At 35.5% G+C, this 21,719-nt stretch overlaps 1 pseudogene; it reads right to left on the minus strand.

The window, feature by feature from the left end:
- Positions 1 to 6,805: 6,805 nt before the first annotated feature.
- LOC140852331 (small nucleolar RNA R71) lies at positions 6,806 to 6,903 on the minus strand (annotated as a pseudogene).
- Between the last annotated feature and the right edge of the window lie 14,816 nt (positions 6,904 to 21,719).

The raw sequence follows: 21,719 nt of genomic DNA on the forward strand, positions 1-21,719 counted from the left end.
AAAATTAAAGATAAAAAATTTTATTTATAAATAGATAGAAATTATTTCTTTCTATTTATGAATAAAAAAAAAGATGGAGCATTCATCGAAGCCTTCATGGAAATGAAGATTGGACTATCAGATGGCTTGTGAGCAGAGGCACATCAAGATCGATCATGAGATGGTTCAGTCTGTTATGCACCTAGAATGTGACATATAATCTATCCAAGTGGCTCGGATGGATTACACTAGAAAAGTCCAGAACTATCCAATTTTATTATTTGTTCTTATATGCTGGCAGTTAGAATTAAATATAATTGCCTGCTATGGATGTGCTTGAGACCAAAGTTCCACATTCAATTATATTAAGTCATAATGGCATAGTGTTAAGAATGCTATCCATATTTTTCTTCATGCTAAGTCAATAGAGTATGTCAAAAACTATAGTGAGTTTGTTGTGCTATTCACAAAGTTTGCTATAGGGCTTGATGTGATGTTGACTTAGTATTAATGATGTTTATGGCATATGTATCTCATGCGAAGCCAATAGAGTATGTCAAAAACTATAGTAAGTTTGTTGTACTATCCACGAGACTGTTATAAAGCTTGATATGATGTTAACTTAGTGATGCTTATGGCATATTTAGATACTGCTGCCTTGTTGTGCCATCCATAAGAATAGTATTATTCAGATATGATCATATAGGAATGAAGGATACGACTTAACTAAAATACTATAGTTTGTTGTGCTATCCACAAGGCTACAAAAATTTTAGAGATAAAAATTATGTTGGGAGTTACATGAGATGCAATTGGTAAGAGTTATCTATCTTTGAACTCATAAAAATTTGTTGTGCTATCCACAAGATTTTTTATGAGGATTAAGATCTCAATCTCATTAAAAAATCTTACGATAGGATTTTTCATTTTTCATACTAGAGGGCTATAGAATTTGTCAAAATAAATGAGAGACACAATTAGATAAAAGACCTCGTCAATTATGCATGTTATCATGAATAGTTCCTTTCTACTTTGTTCTTATATACTCATCTGCATCTTCACTATCACTGTTAATAAATTGATCAGACCAAACTACGTGGATTGGTTGAGAAATCTGAGAATAGTTCTTACTCAAGAGAAAGTCTCCTATATTCTAAATGCTTCTAATCTCGATTCAATCAGGAATGATACTAAAAAGGAAGAGAAACTACATATGAGATATGATGGGATGATAGTATGACTGTCAGGTGTATCCTGATTGACTTAATCATGCAATTAGGTCAGTTAGGTTCTTTTCATGGATGGTGAGTTAAGCCAGGATTTGATCCTGCAAATACTCTCTAATTCTTTCTTTCAGTTTATAGATAGCATCATCCAGGAGAACAAGGTGAAGAATGTCTCCGCTATAGGTACCTATTTACGTTGTAGCAATGTTGAGTATTGGAAAGAAAATTGCAAGAGTTGTCTTGCAAGTGTGAAGTAGTAGCAAATTGTAAATATGGTATTTGCTAAAGATTTGTATATGATATAGACTAATTTATCATTGAGTATTTCAGCTTCGATTGTTGGGTATAAGATACCTCCTATGGTTCCCACTAATGCAAGTTGTTGTAGGAATTGTAAGGAATAAAAAAGCTGAATAAAGGTGACTTCGAGCTATTTGGTGCTAGTGGAGAGTCCGTCTAGGCCTAAGCTGTAGAAAACTTTCTAATATTAAAATTATTTTTGAGCAAAGCTATGAAACTAGTAGACTATTATTATATGCCTAAAATTATCAAAAATATTATTTCAATTTCTTTATTATTAGAACATGATTTTGAAATTAATGTAAAAAGTAAAGGTTGGTCTCCTTCTGGTAAATTTTATGACTAAATTTTATGATAATGATCTCATGTTTCTATCATTCAATGATATTATTCTTCATATGGATGAGAACAAGAAAAAAAAATGAATGTCACATATTTCTGACATTACTAACTTGGCCATTTTAGTGAGTCAAAGATAAACAAGTAATACAAAGAAAAGTTCTTTGATCTGTCTGATTTTGAATCATCTAGAACTTGTAAGTCTTATCTTATGGGTAAGATGACCAAGATCTCTATTTATTGGACATGGGGATAAGAAAAGCGAGTTGTTGGGCCTTATACATATAAAGGTTCGAAGGCTAATAACAACTCAGGCCAGACATGGATACTCCATATGAGATATGGTGTGGACCATCAAATACTTTACAAACCTTCCAATCCCTTTTTAGGAAAATATCCTAGAAACTGCTGCATATATTTTGAATAAGATACCATTAAAATCTGTTACTAGTATTCCATATAAGATATGGGACTATCTCGCTTAAGTAAAAAGAGTTGATGGACATAAGTTTTATACTAGAACAGATAAGTACAGGTTTGTAGGTTATCCTAAAAGGATTATGTGATACTACTACCATCCTGCTAAACAAAAAGTGTTTTGTCAGTAGGCATGCTATTTTTTGAAAAAGGAGTTTATCCAAGAAGGAGACAGTGGGAGGATAATTGAACTTGAGAAGTTCAAGATCTACAAACTATCCCACAACAACTTATGGAGAGTCTACAAGTTGATCCTCGATCAAGTGTGCTCACTTATGAGGCAATACCATGACACACACCTTCTCTCCAAAGGTCAATTAGAGTGTGTAATGTACTACTCTGATATAGATTTATCATTAAGAATGACAACACTTACACATCATTGAAAATGATGATCCAACGATCTATTCAGAAGCAATCATGAGTAGTGACTCTGATAAATGACTTGAAGACATGAAATCTGAAATAGACTCCATGTATACCAATCAAGTTTGGATTTTAATTTTTGTGCCTGAAGATGTGACCCTAATAGGCTACAAATAGATCTTCAAAATAAAGATTAGAGCTGATGGCCAGGTTGAGAACTATAAGGCCAAACTAGTGGCAAAAGGTTTCAGACAAAGATAAGGTATTGACTATGAGAAAATCTTTTCGCCCGTTGCCATGCTCAAGTCTATTCGGATTTTACTTGCTATTATTATATATCAGCCAGAGAGATTTGTCTTTTAAATGGAAGGGTAAATCTAATAAGCAAGTATCGAAGAGTTGGTACATCCATTTTGATGAGATAGTCAAATCATTTGAATTTATCAAAATAAAGATGAATCAAGTGTGTACATGAAGACAAGTGGGAGTTCTACTGACTTCTTGATTCTGTATGTAGATGACATAATACGAATCAAAAATGATATCCCTATGTTGCAATTGATCAAGATCTACCTATCACAGATGTTTTTTCATAAAAGACTTGGGTGAAGTATCCGATATACTTGGTTTCAAGATCTATAGAGATAGATTTAAGTGGATGATAGGCTTGTCCCAGTCTAGGTATATTAATTTCATGTTGAAGAGGTTCCACATGGATGGATGTAAAAGAGTTTTACTTACCCATGTATCAAGCCTAATGTGGCTTATGCCTTGGGCATAACCATTAGATTTCAGGTAGATCCAGGAGAGGATCATTGAAAAATCATGAAAAGCATTCTCAAGTACTTGAAAAGTACTAGAGAAGCAGTGAATTAGAAGAGTTTCAAACAACAAACTATAGTTGACTCAGTAAATTATTGTAAGTGAAGATTGCCAAGAAAAGTCGCCTGATGAAAGAGTTCATCACTGAGTTGGTTGTGGTCTCACCAGAAATCCATGCACATCCTAAGGTGCTTTCACCTCATTTATGATGTGATCATAGAATGAGTTGATACAGAAAACTACATAGTGGACCTATTCACTAAGCCTTGTCACAGTAGTAGTATGATCGCCACCTTAGATGCATGGGCATTAGGTATAGAGATGATTGGTTTTAGTGTAAGTGAGAGATTGAAAGAATAATACCCTACAAGCCAATCGTTTGGATGATGCGATGGGACTATTCTGTATAATCTTTTTGCTCATATGTATGACATTAGTTATTTTATATTTATGAGGTATTGTGTTTCATCATTTGCTATATCATATTATTATTATGACGAATCCTATAGATTAGGATAATGATTTTAGGGCCATGATGAGATCATGCTAGTGAGACTTGAAATCTTGATAGCCCCAGTCTAAAATATTTTTAGTCATAGAATCATCGAGTCAGGGATCGATGATACTGATAAGACTGGTACATCCTATGTATGCTCGATGGAGAGGGTGATAGATCTCACAATCACTTATATGGTAACACTAATACAAAGATGAAGGTGCTCATTGGAAGAATGAGTTCTGATAAACACTTAATTTAAGTCATTTAAAGCAAAAAATCATATTTAATTTATTTTATTTCTTAAGAATTTGATATTTTTTTTTATGTTTTATAGGAAAGATGATCGTCGATACAAAGAGTCCGATTTGCAGATCAAAAAGACTCAAGTTTGAAGAAAATTAGACTTAAAATAAAATTTAAATAAAAGAAGGATGCATATGGTATTATAGAAAATGAAGATACTATGCAAGAAATCTAAAAAGGATATAAGCGTCATTGTGAAGAAACAAAAGTTTCTTTTTGAAATAAAAAAAAAGAAGGGAGTGTTCACATATGGTTCACGCGGCATGGACGCGGGCGCGGATGCGAGCACGGGCGGATGCGGGCGCAGGCACGAGGCGGGCGGGAGCGCGGGCGCGACATGGGCGCAGCATGGCAGGCAAGCGGGCGCGCGGGGTTCGTGGGGACAGACGAACAGATGGAAGGAAAAAAAATATATATTTGGAAATACTTCAAGAGAAAAAATTTATATTTTTTTATCTACTTGTGATCTTTCCATCTCATCCATCCATTTTTTAGTCCTTAGTATTTTCTTTAGTCCAACATTGTAAAACCATGTAAAACTCCTCCCTCCTAACACCTATAAAAAGACTTTTGTACTCCCATTGGAGGGAAAGCCCAAAAATTCTTCTAGAGCCTTGCATAGAGGAATAGAAAGGGACTACTTCATGAGCAGCTAGGCTAGCAGTCTCGGGAGTGGAGAAGAAATTTTGTAATGACACAGAGATGGTTTATTGTTCTAAACTTTCTTGTATTTCTTCATATGCAATAAAGATTATGCTTTTTATTTAAATCGTCATGAGTTCTTTATTTGCTCTCTTTTATATGCTTTTATTTATGCTTTCCTGTTAGATTAATATTAGGAATAACTTTTACTTTTTGGAGATGTACCGTGATCTACGGGTACGGGACGTGCCAAAGAAAGAAGAGTTATTTATCTAGTACTTTTCGGAGACATACCGTGATCTACAGATACGGGGTGTGTCGAGGAAAGATAGATATTTTTCCTAAGATTAATCGCATCTATTTAATTAAAAAAGAGATACAACTCTGCTAAGTGTAAAATTAATTCAAAACTCTCGAGCTCTTTATTTTCTAATTATATCAATTTTAAAATAATTTATTTTTTAAATCAAAATAATGCTTCTTTCTTTTATTTTGTAATCTCAACTTAGCTCAAGGTCCCTGAGGATATGATTTCGACTCATCCTACCTACGTAGTGAGTAGAGTTATTTTTGGTGCTATCAACGACTACGCATCAAATTTTGACACCATTGTCGGAGATCTTGGCACGGTTGAATTAAAAAAATAAAAGCCATTGACATTTCATAACACTTAATTAAAGTAGCGTAACCTCAAATATAAAATTTTTTAACTTGATTGGACACCTTGTTTCTTTGCATTGCATCTCCATAAATAACTTTAAAGGCGCAACCCATTAACTAAGATAAGGTGGAGATTTGATCATCCTTCCTTGGTCCACAAATCACTCTCTTACATTTGCATAACCTAGACCTTAATCTAAAATTAATTAGACGTTGACCCCTAAGGATTTCGAGCTCAATAGGATAAGAAAGCTCTAGAGTTGAACCGAGTGCGGATTGGTTAATTGCTCGGTGTCTAAGGCAAGTGGTTAAAGAAAGTGGTTTTCAATTGGTTCCGTTGACTGACCTGGCCAACTCAGTTGGTGTCTAAGGAAAGCAACGAGCAGAGAACCTCCCACATCTTACGCTTATCTGGCCGAGTCAGTTAGTCAGTCTTGAGCTTGGAGTGCTCAAAGGCGGTCTTGGAAGTTAGGAGCTGTCTAGATCTAAGTTAATCTTAGGATAGAGAGTCTATGCTTGTTTAAGTTGATTGCAATTAACATCTAAACATTAACTAATTTTTTTCTTTTCATAGATTTAAAATTCTTAGATTCTTCTCTTTAGATTTTTTTCATTCTTTTCTCACTTTATTATAAAAATATATATATATATATATATTATAAAAACTAAAATTTTTTGTGTTTGCTCTAAAGTATAATTGTAAGGTGTATGCTTGGCCGTAGATCGTTACGACCAGAAATCCAACCTTTTGATCCAAAAATAGAAAGAACCTTTAGAGCCAACAAACGTAAAAATATGGACCGAAATCAGGAGAATGATCCACCCAGGCAATTGAAGGAGTATTTTACTCCTTTCCACATATACCTACTCTCCTTGTATTCAAGTGCCCCCTGTGGAGGCTACTCAATATGAAATTAAGTCCAGTATAATCCAAATGTTACCTTCATTTTATGGACTTAGTAATGAGGACCCTTATAAACATCTTGAAGAATTTCTTGAGATATGCTCAACTGTCAAAATTCACAACTTCTCCGATGATGCTCTTAGGTTAAAATTATTTCCTTTCTCACTTAAGGACAAAGCCAAATACTGGCTACATACTTTGGATTCTATGACTATATCAACCTGGGACCAGCTGCAAGGAGAGTTTCTCAAGAAATATTTTCTCATAGGAAAAACTAATCAAATAAAGAAAGCCATAACTAGTTTTTTCCAATTAGATGGAGAAATATTTCATGAAACATGGGAGAGATTAAAGGACCTTATTAGAAAATATCCCCACCATGCTGTACCCAAGTGGCAGTTAATCCAATATTTTTATGATGGGCTATCTAAAAGACATCGACAAATGGTCGTTGCATCATGCGGTGGGACATTCATGCTGAAAAGTGAGGATGAGGTATGGCAACTGTTTGAAATTTTAAGTGAAAATTTATTACATCATATGTCTGCCTCTATTAGAGATAAACCCATGTTAAACCCAAAGAGAGGTGAAATATATGAAGTAGGAAATGCCATATATATCCATCATAAAGTAGATGAATTGTCCCAAAAGTTAGATTGATTATTAAGTATAGGACAGTCACCTTCTCCATCCCGTCAGATACAAGATATATGTGCATTGTGTTCGAGCCCCACTCATTGTGTGAATGATTGTCCGATTGCACCACAGTTTCCTGAACATGTACAAGAACAAGTCCATCAAGCCCAAACTACTCATAGACCAGGGAACAACCCCTATTCTAGTACGTACAATCTGGGATGGAGAAACCATCTGAATTTCTCATGAAAATCATAACCAGTGGTTCCTCCGGTGCAACAAAGATCAGGTTACCTGGATGTAACTTTTAGGCATCCATCCCAGCCACAATACCAGAACCCTCAACCCACTCCGAGTATTCATAGCTTGACTTTCGAAGAAAAGGTACTGCAAGCACTTAAAGGACTAGAAATGAATACCCAACTCCTTCACTCCCATACGTAATCAATAGCAAAGCTAGAGACCCAGATAGGTCAGCTAGCAACAGCTTTCAGTAGGAGGGAAGAAGGCAAATTACCTAGTCAGCCTATTAATAACCCAAAAGGTCACTACAAGGCTGAAAGCTCCATTGGTCTTGAAACTTTTTTCGAACATGCCAAATCGATCATGACCTTTAGAAGTGGAAAAATCTTAAATCAACCTGAAGTAATCCAACAACAAGAGCAACCAATTCCAGCTACAATAGAAAAGAAGAAATCTGAAGAGAGGAAAGAATCTGTTAACCCAGCACCTGCACCTAAAGCTCCATTTCCCAGTGCTTTAGAATCCTTTCTGCCTCTTGATAAGAAGGGTATAAAAATGAATGAAATATTGGAACTGTTTAAATAGGTCCAGATAAACTTACCTCTTCTCGATGCCATTAAGCAAGTTCCGACCTATGCCAAATTTCTAAAAGACCTGTGTACACAGAAACGAAAATCAAAGGCACAAATATCAAGAAAAGTCTACCTAACTGAGCAGGCCAGCTCAGTTTTCCAGCAAATTACCCCACCCAAACTGAAAGATCCAGGTACCCCAATTATTTCTTGTGTCATAGGGAACCTCACAATTAAGAAGGCATTATTAGATTTGGGTGCAAGTGTCAACCTTCTCCTGAGCTCTGTATATGACCTATTTGGATTTGGAGAGTTAAAACTCATGACAGTGACCTTACAACTAGCAGACAGATCTATTAAGGTACCTCGTGGAATGCTGGAAGACGTATTGGTGAAAGTAGATGAATTTTACTTTCCTGTTGACTTTCTTGTGCTGGATATGGAATCTGGTAGTAGCCCCAACCAAATACCAATCATCCTAGGTAGACCCTTCTTAGCAACCGCTAATGCTTGTATAAATTGTAGGACCGGAGTTATGGATGTAACTTTTGGAAATAAGAAGCTAAGGTTGAATATTTTCAATGCATCTTTGGGACCACCTGTGTACGACCATAATGAGATCAACTTGTTAGAGGAAGTTATAGAAGATAAAGCTCCTGCCTTGCTCAACTCAAATCCTTTACAGGCATGCCTAGCATATTTTGGAATGGATAATTTTGATATTGATGGATACACTGAAGAAATACATGCTTTGCTAGAACCTCCCAATTTTATCACCAATCCTCCTTGGACTGTAAAGTACGAGCAATTATCAATTCAATCAAGCCCTCTGGTACCATCCTTAGAAGCACCACCTACTCTAGAGCTAAAGCCTCTTCCTGCCATGCTGAAATATTCATTTCTTGGATCCAATGATACCCTTCTAGTGATCATTGCGTCTGACCTAACCAACGACCAGGAAGACAAACTTGTCGGGGTACTCAAAAAGCATAAAGAGGCTATAGGGTGGTCAATTGTCGATTTGAAGGGTATAGATCCTTCTGTTTGCATGCATCATATTCACTGTGAGGTTGAGGCAAAACCACATAGGGACATGCAACGAAGATTGAATCCAAATATGCGAAAAGTCGTGAAAAAGGAAGTAGTGAAATGGCTAGATGCTGGAATTATCTACCCAATTTCAGACAGCCAGTGGGTTAGTCCAACCCAAGTAGTACCTAAGAAGTCAGGTATTACCATAATAGAGAATGATGAGGGTGAATTAATTCCTACTCGTGCAACAACTGGTTGGCGAGTATGTGTGGATTACCGAAAGCTGAATGCCGTTACTAGGAAAGATCATTTTTCTTTGCCTTTTATGGATCAAATTTTAGAACGGCTAGCAGGACAAAGTTTCTTCTATTTTCTAGATGGATATTCAGGATATAACCAGATCTCAATATTTTCTGCTGATCAAGAAAAGACTACCTTCACATGCCCTTATGGAACATTTGCATTTAGATGTATGCCATTCGGGCTCTGCAATGCACCCGCTACATTTCAACGGTGCATATTGGCCATTTTTTCGGATATGGTGGACAAATATCTTGAAATTTTTATGGATGATTTTTTTATATTTGGAACCACTTTTGAGGATTGTCTCTATAATCTTTTCAAAGTTCTTAAACGGTGTATGGAGATAAATCTTATCCTAAGTTGGAAAAAGAGCCATTTCATGGTGCGAAAAGAAATTGTATTAGGACATATTATTTCTGAAAGAGAGATCGACACTCATGTTAAGATTCGAGCAAGAACAGGATAGACACTCTTTTAGCATCTGGCTGAAGACATTAAACTTAGCACTTTTTGGAAGGCAACCCAAATTTTTTTTATTTTGTTTTAACTGATCTTTATTTTTTTTAAGAATAAAGGACCGCTCTGTATGGAAGAGTTTGTCAATAAACTTGACGTCTGGCTGAAGATGTAAAATTTAGCGCTTGTTGGGAGGCAACCCAATGATTTCATATTTTTTTTACTTTACTGCAGCTACAGGAATTTAGAACAAGAGCCTATTAATCAATGAAGCTATCTTCAACTTTTGAAGCAAAAATTATCCTAGGTGCACTCTCTCCTTTTATTTTCTTTGCTTTCCTACTCCATTGAGGACAATGTAGATTAAGTTGGGGGGGAAAGAAATTAATCAAATCCTCGAGTATGGTCAGAAATAATTAGTTTTGTGTATCTGAATTTTATTTTGATTAAGAGTCAATTAGGCATCCTAAACAATGAATGATTAACGGTCAAGATAATTTTAGAAATACTGAAGAATAAATTATTAAGAAAACTCAATGAATTGTAGGGTTTAGACTAGATCAAATTTTAGGAGTGATTCTACAATCCTCTTCTTACTGATCTCAATAAAGAATCTACTTCATGAGAGATTGGGTGGAAAGGTCGAGGTATGCAAAAAAAAAAAAAATTCTCCTTAAAATTTACTTTAAAAAAAAAAAATATTGGTTTCCTACTGAGTAACCGGGCCCCTTCGCTTAAGTAAGTATTGTGGTTCGCGTAAAAAGGTGGATAATGTTAAAAAAAAAATAGTGGATAATAAGGAGACTAAATTATAAGAAGATAATAAACCCCTCTCATATTAAGTTAGACGATTTAAAGAGTAAAGTGGGGAGTTGGTGAAAGAAAAGCTCTTGAAATTTTTTTAGTTAATACTCAACCACTAATTGGGTCAAATTGATAATCCAATGAAGTATCTCTTTAATGATCTGACCAGGTATCATCTACCTTTTGGGATGCCTAACCTAACTTTTTATTCAAGATCGAGTCGGTACACAATGCTGATATATCTATTTTACTCGAGGACGAGCAAAATTCAAGTTGGGAGGTGTGATAAACACTTAATTTAAGTCATTTAAAATAGAAAATTATATTTAATTTATTTTATTTCTTAAGAATTTGATGTTTCTTTTTATGTTTTACAGGAAAGATGATCGTCGATACATAGAGTCCAATTTGCAGATCAAAAAGACTCAAGTTTGAAGAAAATTAGACTTAAAATAAAATTTAAATAAAAGAAGGATGCATACGGTATTATAGAAAATGAAGATACTATGCAAGGAATCCAAAAAAGATATAAGCGTCATTGTAAAGAAACAAAAGTTTCTTTTTGAAATAAAAAAAAAAGAAGGGAGTGTTCACGTATGGTTCACGCGGCATGGACGTGGGCGCGGACGCGAGCGCGGGCAGACGCGGGTGCGGGCGCGAGGCGGGCGCGAGTGCGGGCGCGACGTGGGCGCGGCATGGCAGGCAAGTGGGCATGCAGGGTTCGTGGGGACAGACAAACAGATGGAAGGAAAAAAAATATATATTTGGAAATACTTCAAGAGAAAAAATTTATATTTTTTTATCTGCTTGTGATCTTTCCATCTCATCCATCTATTTTTTAGTCCTTAGTATTTTCTTTAGTCCCACATCGGAAAATCATGTAAAACTCCTCCCTCCTAACACCTATAAAAAGGCTTTTGTACTTCCATTGGAGGGAGAGCCCAGAAATTCTTCTAGAGCCTTGCATAGAGGAATAGAAAGGGACTACTTTATGAGCAGCTAGGCTAGCAGTCTCGGGAGTAGAGAAGAAATTTTATAATGACACAGAGATGGTTTATTGTTCTAAACTTTCTTGTATTTCTTTATATGCAATAAAGATTATGCTTTTTATTTAAATCGTCATGAGTTCTTTATTTGCTCTCTTTTATATGCTTTTATTTATGCTTTCCTATTAGATTAATATTAAGAACAACTTTTACTTTTCGAAGATGCACCGTGATCTACAGGTACGGGGCATGCCGAGGAAAGAAGAATTGTTTACCTAGTACTTTTCAGAGACACGTCGTGATCTACGGATACAGGGTGTGCCGAGGAAAGATAGATATTTTTCTTAAAATTAATCACATCTATTTAATTAAAAAAGAGATACAACTCTGCTAAGTACAAAATTAATTCAAAACTCCCGAGCTCTTTATTTTTTAATTACATCAATTTTAAAATAATTTATTTTCTAAATCAAAATAATGCTTCTTTCTTTTATTTTGTAATCTCAATTTAGTCCAAGGTCCCTGAGGATACGATCTCGACTCATCCTACCTACGTAGTGAGTAGAGTTATTTTTGGTGCTATCAATGACTACGCATCAAGTTCACTGAACTGATCTGTAGGGAGAATATCTGATGAAGCCTTATTAGCATGTGAAAAGATAATTTTTCAGTGAGAGTGGTACAAATGATCTTTAGACCAGAGATCATCATGGTACCTTGTGTATGTGGATCCATGCTTTGGTTCATTCTTTAGCATGACTCTTTGAGATATGTGTGAGATGTTCTGAGTATGGTGAAGTGTACATAGAGATTATGAGTGATCAATCAAAAATCAATCAGTCCTTGTAAGAGGAGAGAATAACCTATGTGGTCTCATAAGATGATGACTTAGAGAATCTCTGACTAGAGCAGGCTGAATATTAAAAAGAATTTCTAATGGTTCATCAGTGAGTCATCATCATCATCAGATCGAGATACATAAGGATACGTATTTAGGCTTGACATGATGCCATACCCATAGCTTGTCTGGGATGTTGTATGATTGAAGGATTGAATTATTGAAATTCATGGTTTAGTGCATGTATATGTATTTTAAAATTTTATTTTCTAAGCACTGCAGTGGAAAAAAAGATTAAAATACTTTTAATCTGAATTATACATGCATGAAAATATAAAATCACATGGATCTATCTCATATGCTGAAATTGATATATGCTGAAATTCAGATTATGATCAAATCACATACCTGTTTCACAATCTTTTTTTTTTAATTTAGATCTGAAAGAGAAGAGGATCTCTCTTAGCTGCTCAAGTGTCTGGCCTCTATGAGTATCCACTCAGGATCAGTTTGGAACAGTTCTCTTTAATCTGAATTTTTTTCTTCAAAATTCAGCCTGCTGAATCTGAACGAAGCCTGGATCGTGATTAATGCTTGATCTCTTTTCATGATCTTCTTCTTCTCCTCTTCTCTAGAGTTTCTCTCTTTGCTATGTGCTGCTACCAGATGCTAGAAACCAGCAAGAAAGAGACACCCAATAGCCTTTGGGCATGGGACTCTTTAGGATGCGCATCCCAAGAGAAAGGGGGTGTGGGACGCCCAAGGAAAGAGAAAGGGAGAGGAAGAGACGGTGTGGGACTTCTCTTTTGACGTGTGGGGTTACTAGTTTGGATGCTCTAGGAATCTTAGGAGGGTCCTTTTAAATAGGCATAAGGATTGAATCTTATTCAATCACATAATACAAGTCTTACTTGCATTGGGTTTCCTATTAACTTAGGTTATCCAACTTACTTTAGGAGATCCTTTAGGCACCAACAATTGGAGCCCTTGCACTCATAATTAGACACCCCAAAATATACCCAAGAGACATCCCATATGAGAACTAAAAGCTCTCTAATCATTGGATACGTCCAACTTGATCAAATCAAGGTGGCGCCCAAGAATAACTATCAAGAAAATTAATTAGGGACTTGCATCCTTAATTTATATGATCCATAACCTTAGACACCCAACAATTGAAGTCTCATGAATCTTATTCATGTAGGTTATTAGCAGGTAATTAAGTTAGAATTATCTTATCAAATAAGTATTCCCAACGAAAAGAGGAATTGGGTCCAACCATGTGCTAGCATGATTATCATGAACCCAATAGATTTCTCTAAACCCAATTGATACTTCATAAGCTCAAATACTTATTGCAGACCTAATTCCTTTGTTGTGTAACTCCATAGGTTCAATTCTATCTAGTAGTGAGATATATAATGATCTCTTATCATTATATCATTGAAACTCTTTTCAATAGATCGAAATAATTTCACTCTAACTCAGCAAAGATTGTCGATCCAAAATAATCTTAGTGAGCTCTCACAATCCACCAGTGACATCTAGCAGTATGTAGTGGCAACTCAATAGAACTAAAATGAATCTTTAAGTGTAGTTAACGTGTGATTCAGTCCCTCAATCGTGAGTCTTGACTAGATGGTAGGTCATAGATAAATCGTCAAACCTCAACATCAATCATATGATAGATTCGATTAGCTCAAGTCTAGTTGTGACTTCTATGAAAATTTTTTTTCATCAATCACACTGCAGTGGCCACAGACTCATAGACTTAGCCTCTCAAATTTCATAGGACTACTCCTCTTTATTATGGTCGATAGATCTTATTTTGATGCGCACCCCACTCCTATAGTGGACCCACTGTCGCCAACATCCACTACAAGGACTTATTGAGGCCCATATTTATATGTCAGTCAAACTCCAGTAGTCTCACTGTGAGTAGCAGTACTATCTCATGTCAAACGATCAGTCACACAACTACCACATTGAGATAATCACTGACGATCGAATAGAAATCTAAGTGATCTCTCGTATGGTCACGCTCAGTACTAGTTGTTTTCTAACAACTATCCGCACTTGTCATCCTGTATCTCTATATAGTAGACCAGAGACTCATCTATCCCGAAGAAAGTAATTTGTGCATCAGTCTATCTGAATCTATCACTGTTCTCATGATGATTCTATGACTGAGAGTATTTAGAAATTAAATATACGTCTCTAATTCTCAACACCTTGAGAATATATATCGAAACTAATTTTATGGATGATTCAAGGACTATTACACTTGAATGAAAAATAAACTTATCCTTTTATTAATCATATCAATATATTAAGTATAAAATTATGTCCTAGATTTATTACAATATATCAGCCATATTGACTTCTAGGACATACATCTAATAATCTTCTACTTGGACTAAAGCCAATTGATCACAAATCAAAATCTCATCTTCTCAAGGTAGACTTTCATTTTCGGTTGGCTCAACAGCTTAGTCAGTGGGTCTACCATATTATCTATAGAGTCTACTCTTCGCACCTCGATATATTTTTTTTCGAGGTAATCGCATATGATATGAGACCGCCGCTCGATGTGCTTAGATTTTTGATGAGACCTCAGCTCTTTAGCAAGTGCTCTGGCTCCATTGTTGTTGCAGTATAGCAGTATGGCATCTGATATCATAATCTCCAGTTCTACGACGTACTTCTTGAATCAAAAGTCTTCCTTTGCAGCATTCGAAGTAGCGACATACTCAGCCTTCATGGTCGAATCCGCTATAATGGGTTGCTTAAAACTCTTTTAGCTGACCATGCCATCATTGCAAATGAACACATATTCTGACGTAGACTTTCTATCATCAGGATTAGACATAAAGTTTGAGTCAGTGTACCCCTCGACTCACAACTCAAAATCACCTTCAAAGATCAAAAACAAATCTGTAGTCCTTCTCAAGTACTTAAGGATGTTCTTCACAGCTATCCAGTACTCCTCGTCTGGATTCGACTGATACCTATTCGTAACACTTATGGCAAGGGCAATATTAGGTCGGGTACATAGCATGGCATACATGAGGCTCCCTATGATCGAGGCATAAGAAATCCTACTCATGCACTGCATCTCCTCAGATGTGGTCGGACACATCATCTTGGAGAGACTTATACCATGCCTAAGAGGTAAGAGACCTTTCTTGGAGTTTTTCATGCTGAACCATTTTAGCACCTTTTCTATGTATAACTTTTGTGACAGGCCAAGCATCCATTTAGGTCTATCCCTATAGACCTTTATTTCGAGAATATATGACGCTTCTCCTAGGTCTTTCATGGAGAATTTTTTGGACAACCATCTTTTGACCATAGTCAGTATAGGAATGTCATTTCCAATAAGAAGAATATCATCCACGTATAATATGAGGAAGGTGATCGCACTCCCACTGACTCTCTTGTATACACAAGATTTCTCTTCATTTTTATGAAATCAAATGATTTGATTAAATCAAATGATTTGATTGTCTTATCAAAATAATGGTTCCAAGTTCGAGAAGCTTGCTTTAATTTGTATATGGACCTTTGCAGCTTGTAGACTCTGGATCACTATCACTGGACGTGAAACCTATAGGCTGCTCCATATAGATATCTTTCTCAAGATATCTATTCAGGAAAATAGTTTTCACATCCATCTGTCAGATTTCATAATCATAGTAATCTACAATAGCAAGCAGAGTGTGGATGGATTTCAGCATGGCTACGGACGAGAAGATTTTTTGATAGTCAATATTCTCGCATTGACTATAACCTTTAGCCACAAGCCTAGCTTTATAGGTCTCTATCTTACCATCGACATCTATCTTTCTTTTATAGATATCCATTTATATCCAATAGGCACAATACCTTCAGGTGGATCCACTAAGGTCCAGACTTGGTTCGAGTGCATTGAGTCAATTTCTAACTTCATAGCATCTAATCATTTTTCGAAATCGATGTCAGGCATCATCTCATCAAAGGTATTGGGATCATCAGTATGACCCCTATCTTTTATAAAGAATATTTCTTTTACTTCCTCCATAAGCATACTCATGTACCTTTCAGAAGGTCGGGAGACCCTGCTAGATCTACAAGGTGGTAAAAGAATATCAACAACTGGCTTATGGACTACAGGTTCTTGAGGATCTATAGCTCTGGACTCTTCAGAGATTTTCTCTTCAAGCTCCACTAATCTTCCGCTATCGCCATCTTGGATAAATTATTTTTCTAGGAATACGGCGTTTTAACTCACAATCACATTGTAGTTTTATGGAAAGTAGTAGTATCCTATAAAATGAGCTATAATAGATCTATCCTCTAACTTATCCACCATCTGTCTCTTGACATAAGCCAGACATCTCCAAGTCTTAAGATAATCCAGACTCGACTTCTTACCAAACTATATCTCATATGGTATGATAGGAACGGACATTGATGGAATCCTATTTAACAAGTAAATTATGGTTAACAAGGCATATCTCCAAAGAAATAAGGATAGATCAGTGAAGCTCATCATGAATCTGACCATATCTAATAGGGTCTTGTTTCTCCTTTTGGATATCCTGTTAAGCTGAGATGTTCCAAGAGAGGTCCATTGAGAGACTATGCCATTATCTTTAAGATATCTTAAAATTTTTTGACTAAGGTATTTACCTCCTTGATCAGATCAAAGAACCTTAATGGGTTTGTCTGTCTGCTTTTCTACTTCATGCTTGTATTCTTTGAACTTTTCAAAGACTTCAGACTTATATTTCATGAGATACACATATCCATACCTAGACAGATCATCAGTAAAGGTAATGAAATAGGTATAACCATCCCTATCCTGCACATCGAATGATCCACACACATCGGTGTGTACCAGGATGAGTAACTCAGTGGCCCTCTCTCCATGTCCTACAAAGGATAACTTGGCCATCTTTCTTTGAAGGCAGGATTCACAAGCTGGATACGACTCTGAGTTAAGAAAGTCAAGGATCCCATCTTTTTTCAGACTGTTTATCCTATCCTCTCCAATATGGTCTAGTCTATGGTGCCACAAGTACTTCTGGTTAATTTCATCTCTGGGTCTCGTTTGGTCTACAGCATTCACTATTTACTCATTTAGGTTCACATACGCATTAACATGCAAGTGATAAAGACTGTCAAATAAAAAATCTTGTGCAATCAATTTATTTTATAAATAAATAGAACAAAGATCTTTATTGAAATAAATTTCAAAACCTTTTTGTGCTAGTACAAACATAAAAATCTAATTTTGACTAGCCACAGGAACATAATAATAGTCTTTTAAATTTAATCTAACACCAGACGGTAATCGAAGAGAGTAAGTGGCACCAGCCTCTGTAATAATTTTTGCTCCATTATTAATCCGAAGGATCATGTCACCTTTTCTTAACCTCCTACTTTCTATCAGACTCTACATTGAGGTACATATATAAGTACTCGAGCTAGAGTATAATACTTAACTAGAAGTAGAAGAAACTGTAAGCTTAGATTCAATTACGAGCATATCTTCGAAAGGTTTATCACTCTTTTTGATCTTTAGGCTCTTCAGATATTTTGGACAGTTCCTCCTCCAGTGGCCTTCAGCATGACAGTGGAAATACTTTTCCTTTGCCTCAACCACCTTTGGACCATCCTTCTTTGGTTTGCTCTCTTTCTTCTGCTTCTTCATGAATTTAACCTTCTTCTTTCCAGTAGATTTTCTCTTGAAAGAAAAAGTCTGCTCCATAGTGAGAACAGTACCTCTTTAACTCTTTAAGATACCCTCCATGGTGACCAATATGTTGACAAGTTCGAAAATAGTGCAGTCAAGCTTGTTCATATAAAAATTCATAATGAATTGACTATATGAACTAGTAAGAGATTGAAGGATCAGATCCATCTGTAATTCTTTTTGCATATCTAGCCCGAGCTTTCCAAGCTCCTCAATGTCCTTGATCACTGTCATATAGTGCTCATGGACAGACTGCCCCTCGCACATCTTCAGATTGAAGAGCCTCTTGGATACTTCGAAATACGTAGTATGGCTCTACTCATCATACAACTCTTGTAGGTGAGTAATCATGGCCCAGGCAGTTGGCATATACTCATGCTGGCTTTACAACTCGTTTAACATGGATGCTAGCATATAGCACTTGACCCGACTGTCTTCATCCGTCCACTTCTCAAAAGCAGCTCTTTGCTCAGTAGTAGGACAGTTTGGTGGCACTATGGGATCTTGGTCAAGAACATGACTTAATTTTTCTGAGGTCAGGACAATCCTGATGTTTCTGAGCCAGTTTTTGAAATTATTATCGATCAAACAATTAGTTTCAAAGATGCGAGCTAGAGGGTTTGTGGCTGACATTGTTTAACTACAAGAGTAGAGATTCAGGTTAGACTTTTATACTTAATGTTTAATTTGCTTCTAGGGACTTTAAGTTGCAAACAATGACTCTCACTAATTTATCGGATCCTTTCACTCCGCAGGAAGAAAATGAAAATTGTAACACGACAAAGGATTCCTAATGGGTGCTACGGTTCCACCGATGATATGCACTTCATCTAATATTTATTGATAACATGCACACCGAGGCCTCTTTGCCTAGATACTTCACAAAGCATATTGCATCGACTTGGTCTCTAAGTCATGTGGGCTCATCTAACAGTTATTACCCACACTTCTTAATTAAGTCTGACCCACCATTCATAAGCAGGTGCAAGACCGTCATTGGGTCCCTTACGTAACAGTTATTGAGCCCAACCCCATCCTTACCCTAGAGGAACTCTTTGCTAATAGAGTGGTTGTATGTTTCTGATGTAACTGAACCACTGTAACTAGTCGAGAATAATTAACGCCGGTAGCACGTCTGCACATCTACAATGGTGGAAGACCTATGGACTTAATATTTATAAAAAAATTTAGGTTTAGGTCTCATCTAATTAATCATCATATGACCAATCTAACTAGTATGGGCTAAACCCAACTGCTAAGCAACCAATTCAAGATCCAATCTTCCAAATTGGTCAAGTAAGTGGAGATCGGTGGGGGTCCCCCTGTTGTCTTCCTAAGACACCAATAAATTAATCAGATTGACTAACAGAATCAATTAAATAATCATATTTCATTAACTTATCTTAGACACTAATAGGTCGATTGATCAGAATTGGTTAGCTCGAGTGAATCGGGCTCAAACCAACGAGTCAAATTAGGTCTTTAGGTTAATCGATTCTACATATAAAATTCAATCGATTTGATCAACAATAATTGTATGATCATTAACCTAATTGATCTGATCTTAATCAACACTTGACTTGGTTTGATTAATTACTTAATCGTATTAGACCCATATAACTCAAATAAAAAATCTTAAATGCAAACCTATTACATGACCTAATTAATAATTTTTTCATGACCAAAACTCTCATACACCCAAAACTCTCATACACAAACATAAATTTTAGATTCTAAAATCATATTTTAGATCAAAATTTATTGCATGAAAGTAAATTTTAAAATATAAAAATAATTTTTAAATTTTAACACACAAACATATATCATGTATATGCATGTAACATCAAATCTAAACAAAATTTCAGATCTAAGCATAGATATCTCATATACTAATCATAGATCAGATTAAAAATAAATTTATGATTTAAATATACAATCATATATCATATATATGAATCAAAATTTAGATTATATAAAAATTTCAAATTTTATGCATGCATCTATGTATCACATGAATATAAACTAGAACTCTTTCTAGATCAAAATTCAGATTTATGCATGTAATTACATATCAATTATATATTTTAAAATTAAATTTAAAATTAAATTTTAAATTAGAAGATCCATCTATATATCTCATGTATTAAGAAAAAATCTGATTTTAAATTTTTTTCAAAAATATGTATATCAAAATTCAGCATATGAAAATCTATGGCTCTGATACCACTATTGAAATTCGGAGTTTAGTGCATGCATATGCATTTCAAAATTTTATTTTCTAAACATCATAGTGGAGAACAAGATTAAAATATTTTTAATCTAAATTATGTATGTATGATAATATAAAACCATATTGATCTATCTCATATGCTGAAATTGATACATGCTGAAATTTCGATAATGATCAAATCACATACCTATTTTATAATTTTTTTCTTCAAATCTGGATCTAAAAGAAAAGAGGTTCTCTCTTAGCTATACAAGTATCCGACCTCTACGAGTATCTACTCAAGATCACTCTAGAACATCCCTCTTTAATCTAAATTTTCTTCTTCAAAATTCAGCCTGCTGAATCTAAACGAAGCCTGGATCATGATCAACGCTTGATCTTTTTTCTTGAACTTCTTCTTCTTCTCTTCTCTAGAGTTTCTCTCTTTGCTATGGACTGCTACCAGATGCTAGAAACTAGTAAGGAAGAGGCACCCAACAACTTTTAGGTGTGAGACTCCTTGGGACGCGCATCCCAAGAGAAAGGGGGTGTGGGACGCCTAAGGGAAGAGAAAGGAAGAAGAAGAGAGGGCATGGGACTTCTCTTTTGGCGTGTGGGGTTGCTAGTTTGGATACTCTAGAAACTTTAAAAGGGGTCCTTTTAAATAGGCATAAGAATTGAATCCTATTCAATCATATAATACAAGTTCTACTTGCATTGGGTTTCTTATTAACTTAAGTTATCCAACTTACTTTAGGAGACCCTTTAGATGCCAACAATTGGAGCTCCTGCACTCATAATTAGACACCCCAAAATACACCCAAGAGATGCCCATAAGAGAACTAAAAGTTCTCTAATCAATGGACACACCCAACTTGATCAAATCAAGGTGGCGCCCAAGAATAACTATCAAAAAAATTAATTAGAGACTTGCACCCTTAATTTATGTGATCCATAATCTTAGACACCCAATAATTAGAGTTTTATGAATCTTATTTATATAGATTATTAGCAAGTAATTAAGTTAAAATTATCTTTTCAAATAAGTAATCCCAATAGAAAGAGGAATTGGATCCAACTATGTGCTAGCAAGTTTATCATGAACCCAATAAATTTCTCTAAACCTAATTGATACTTCATAAGCTCAATTACTTATTTCAGGCTTAATCTTTTTATTGTGTGACCCCATAGGTTCAATTCTATCTAGTAGTAAGATATACAATTATCTCTTATCATTGTATCATTGAAACTCTTTTCAATGTGTCGGAATAATTTCACTCTAACTTAGTAAGAATTATCGATCTGGAACAATCCTAGTGAGCTCTCACAATCCACCAGTGACATCTAGCAGTATGTAGTGGCAACTCAGTAGAACTGAAATAAACC

This window comes from Elaeis guineensis, chromosome 10, assembly GCF_000442705.2.
Source record: "Elaeis guineensis isolate ETL-2024a chromosome 10, EG11, whole genome shotgun sequence".
NCBI classification, from domain to species: Eukaryota; Viridiplantae; Streptophyta; class Magnoliopsida; order Arecales; family Arecaceae; genus Elaeis; species Elaeis guineensis.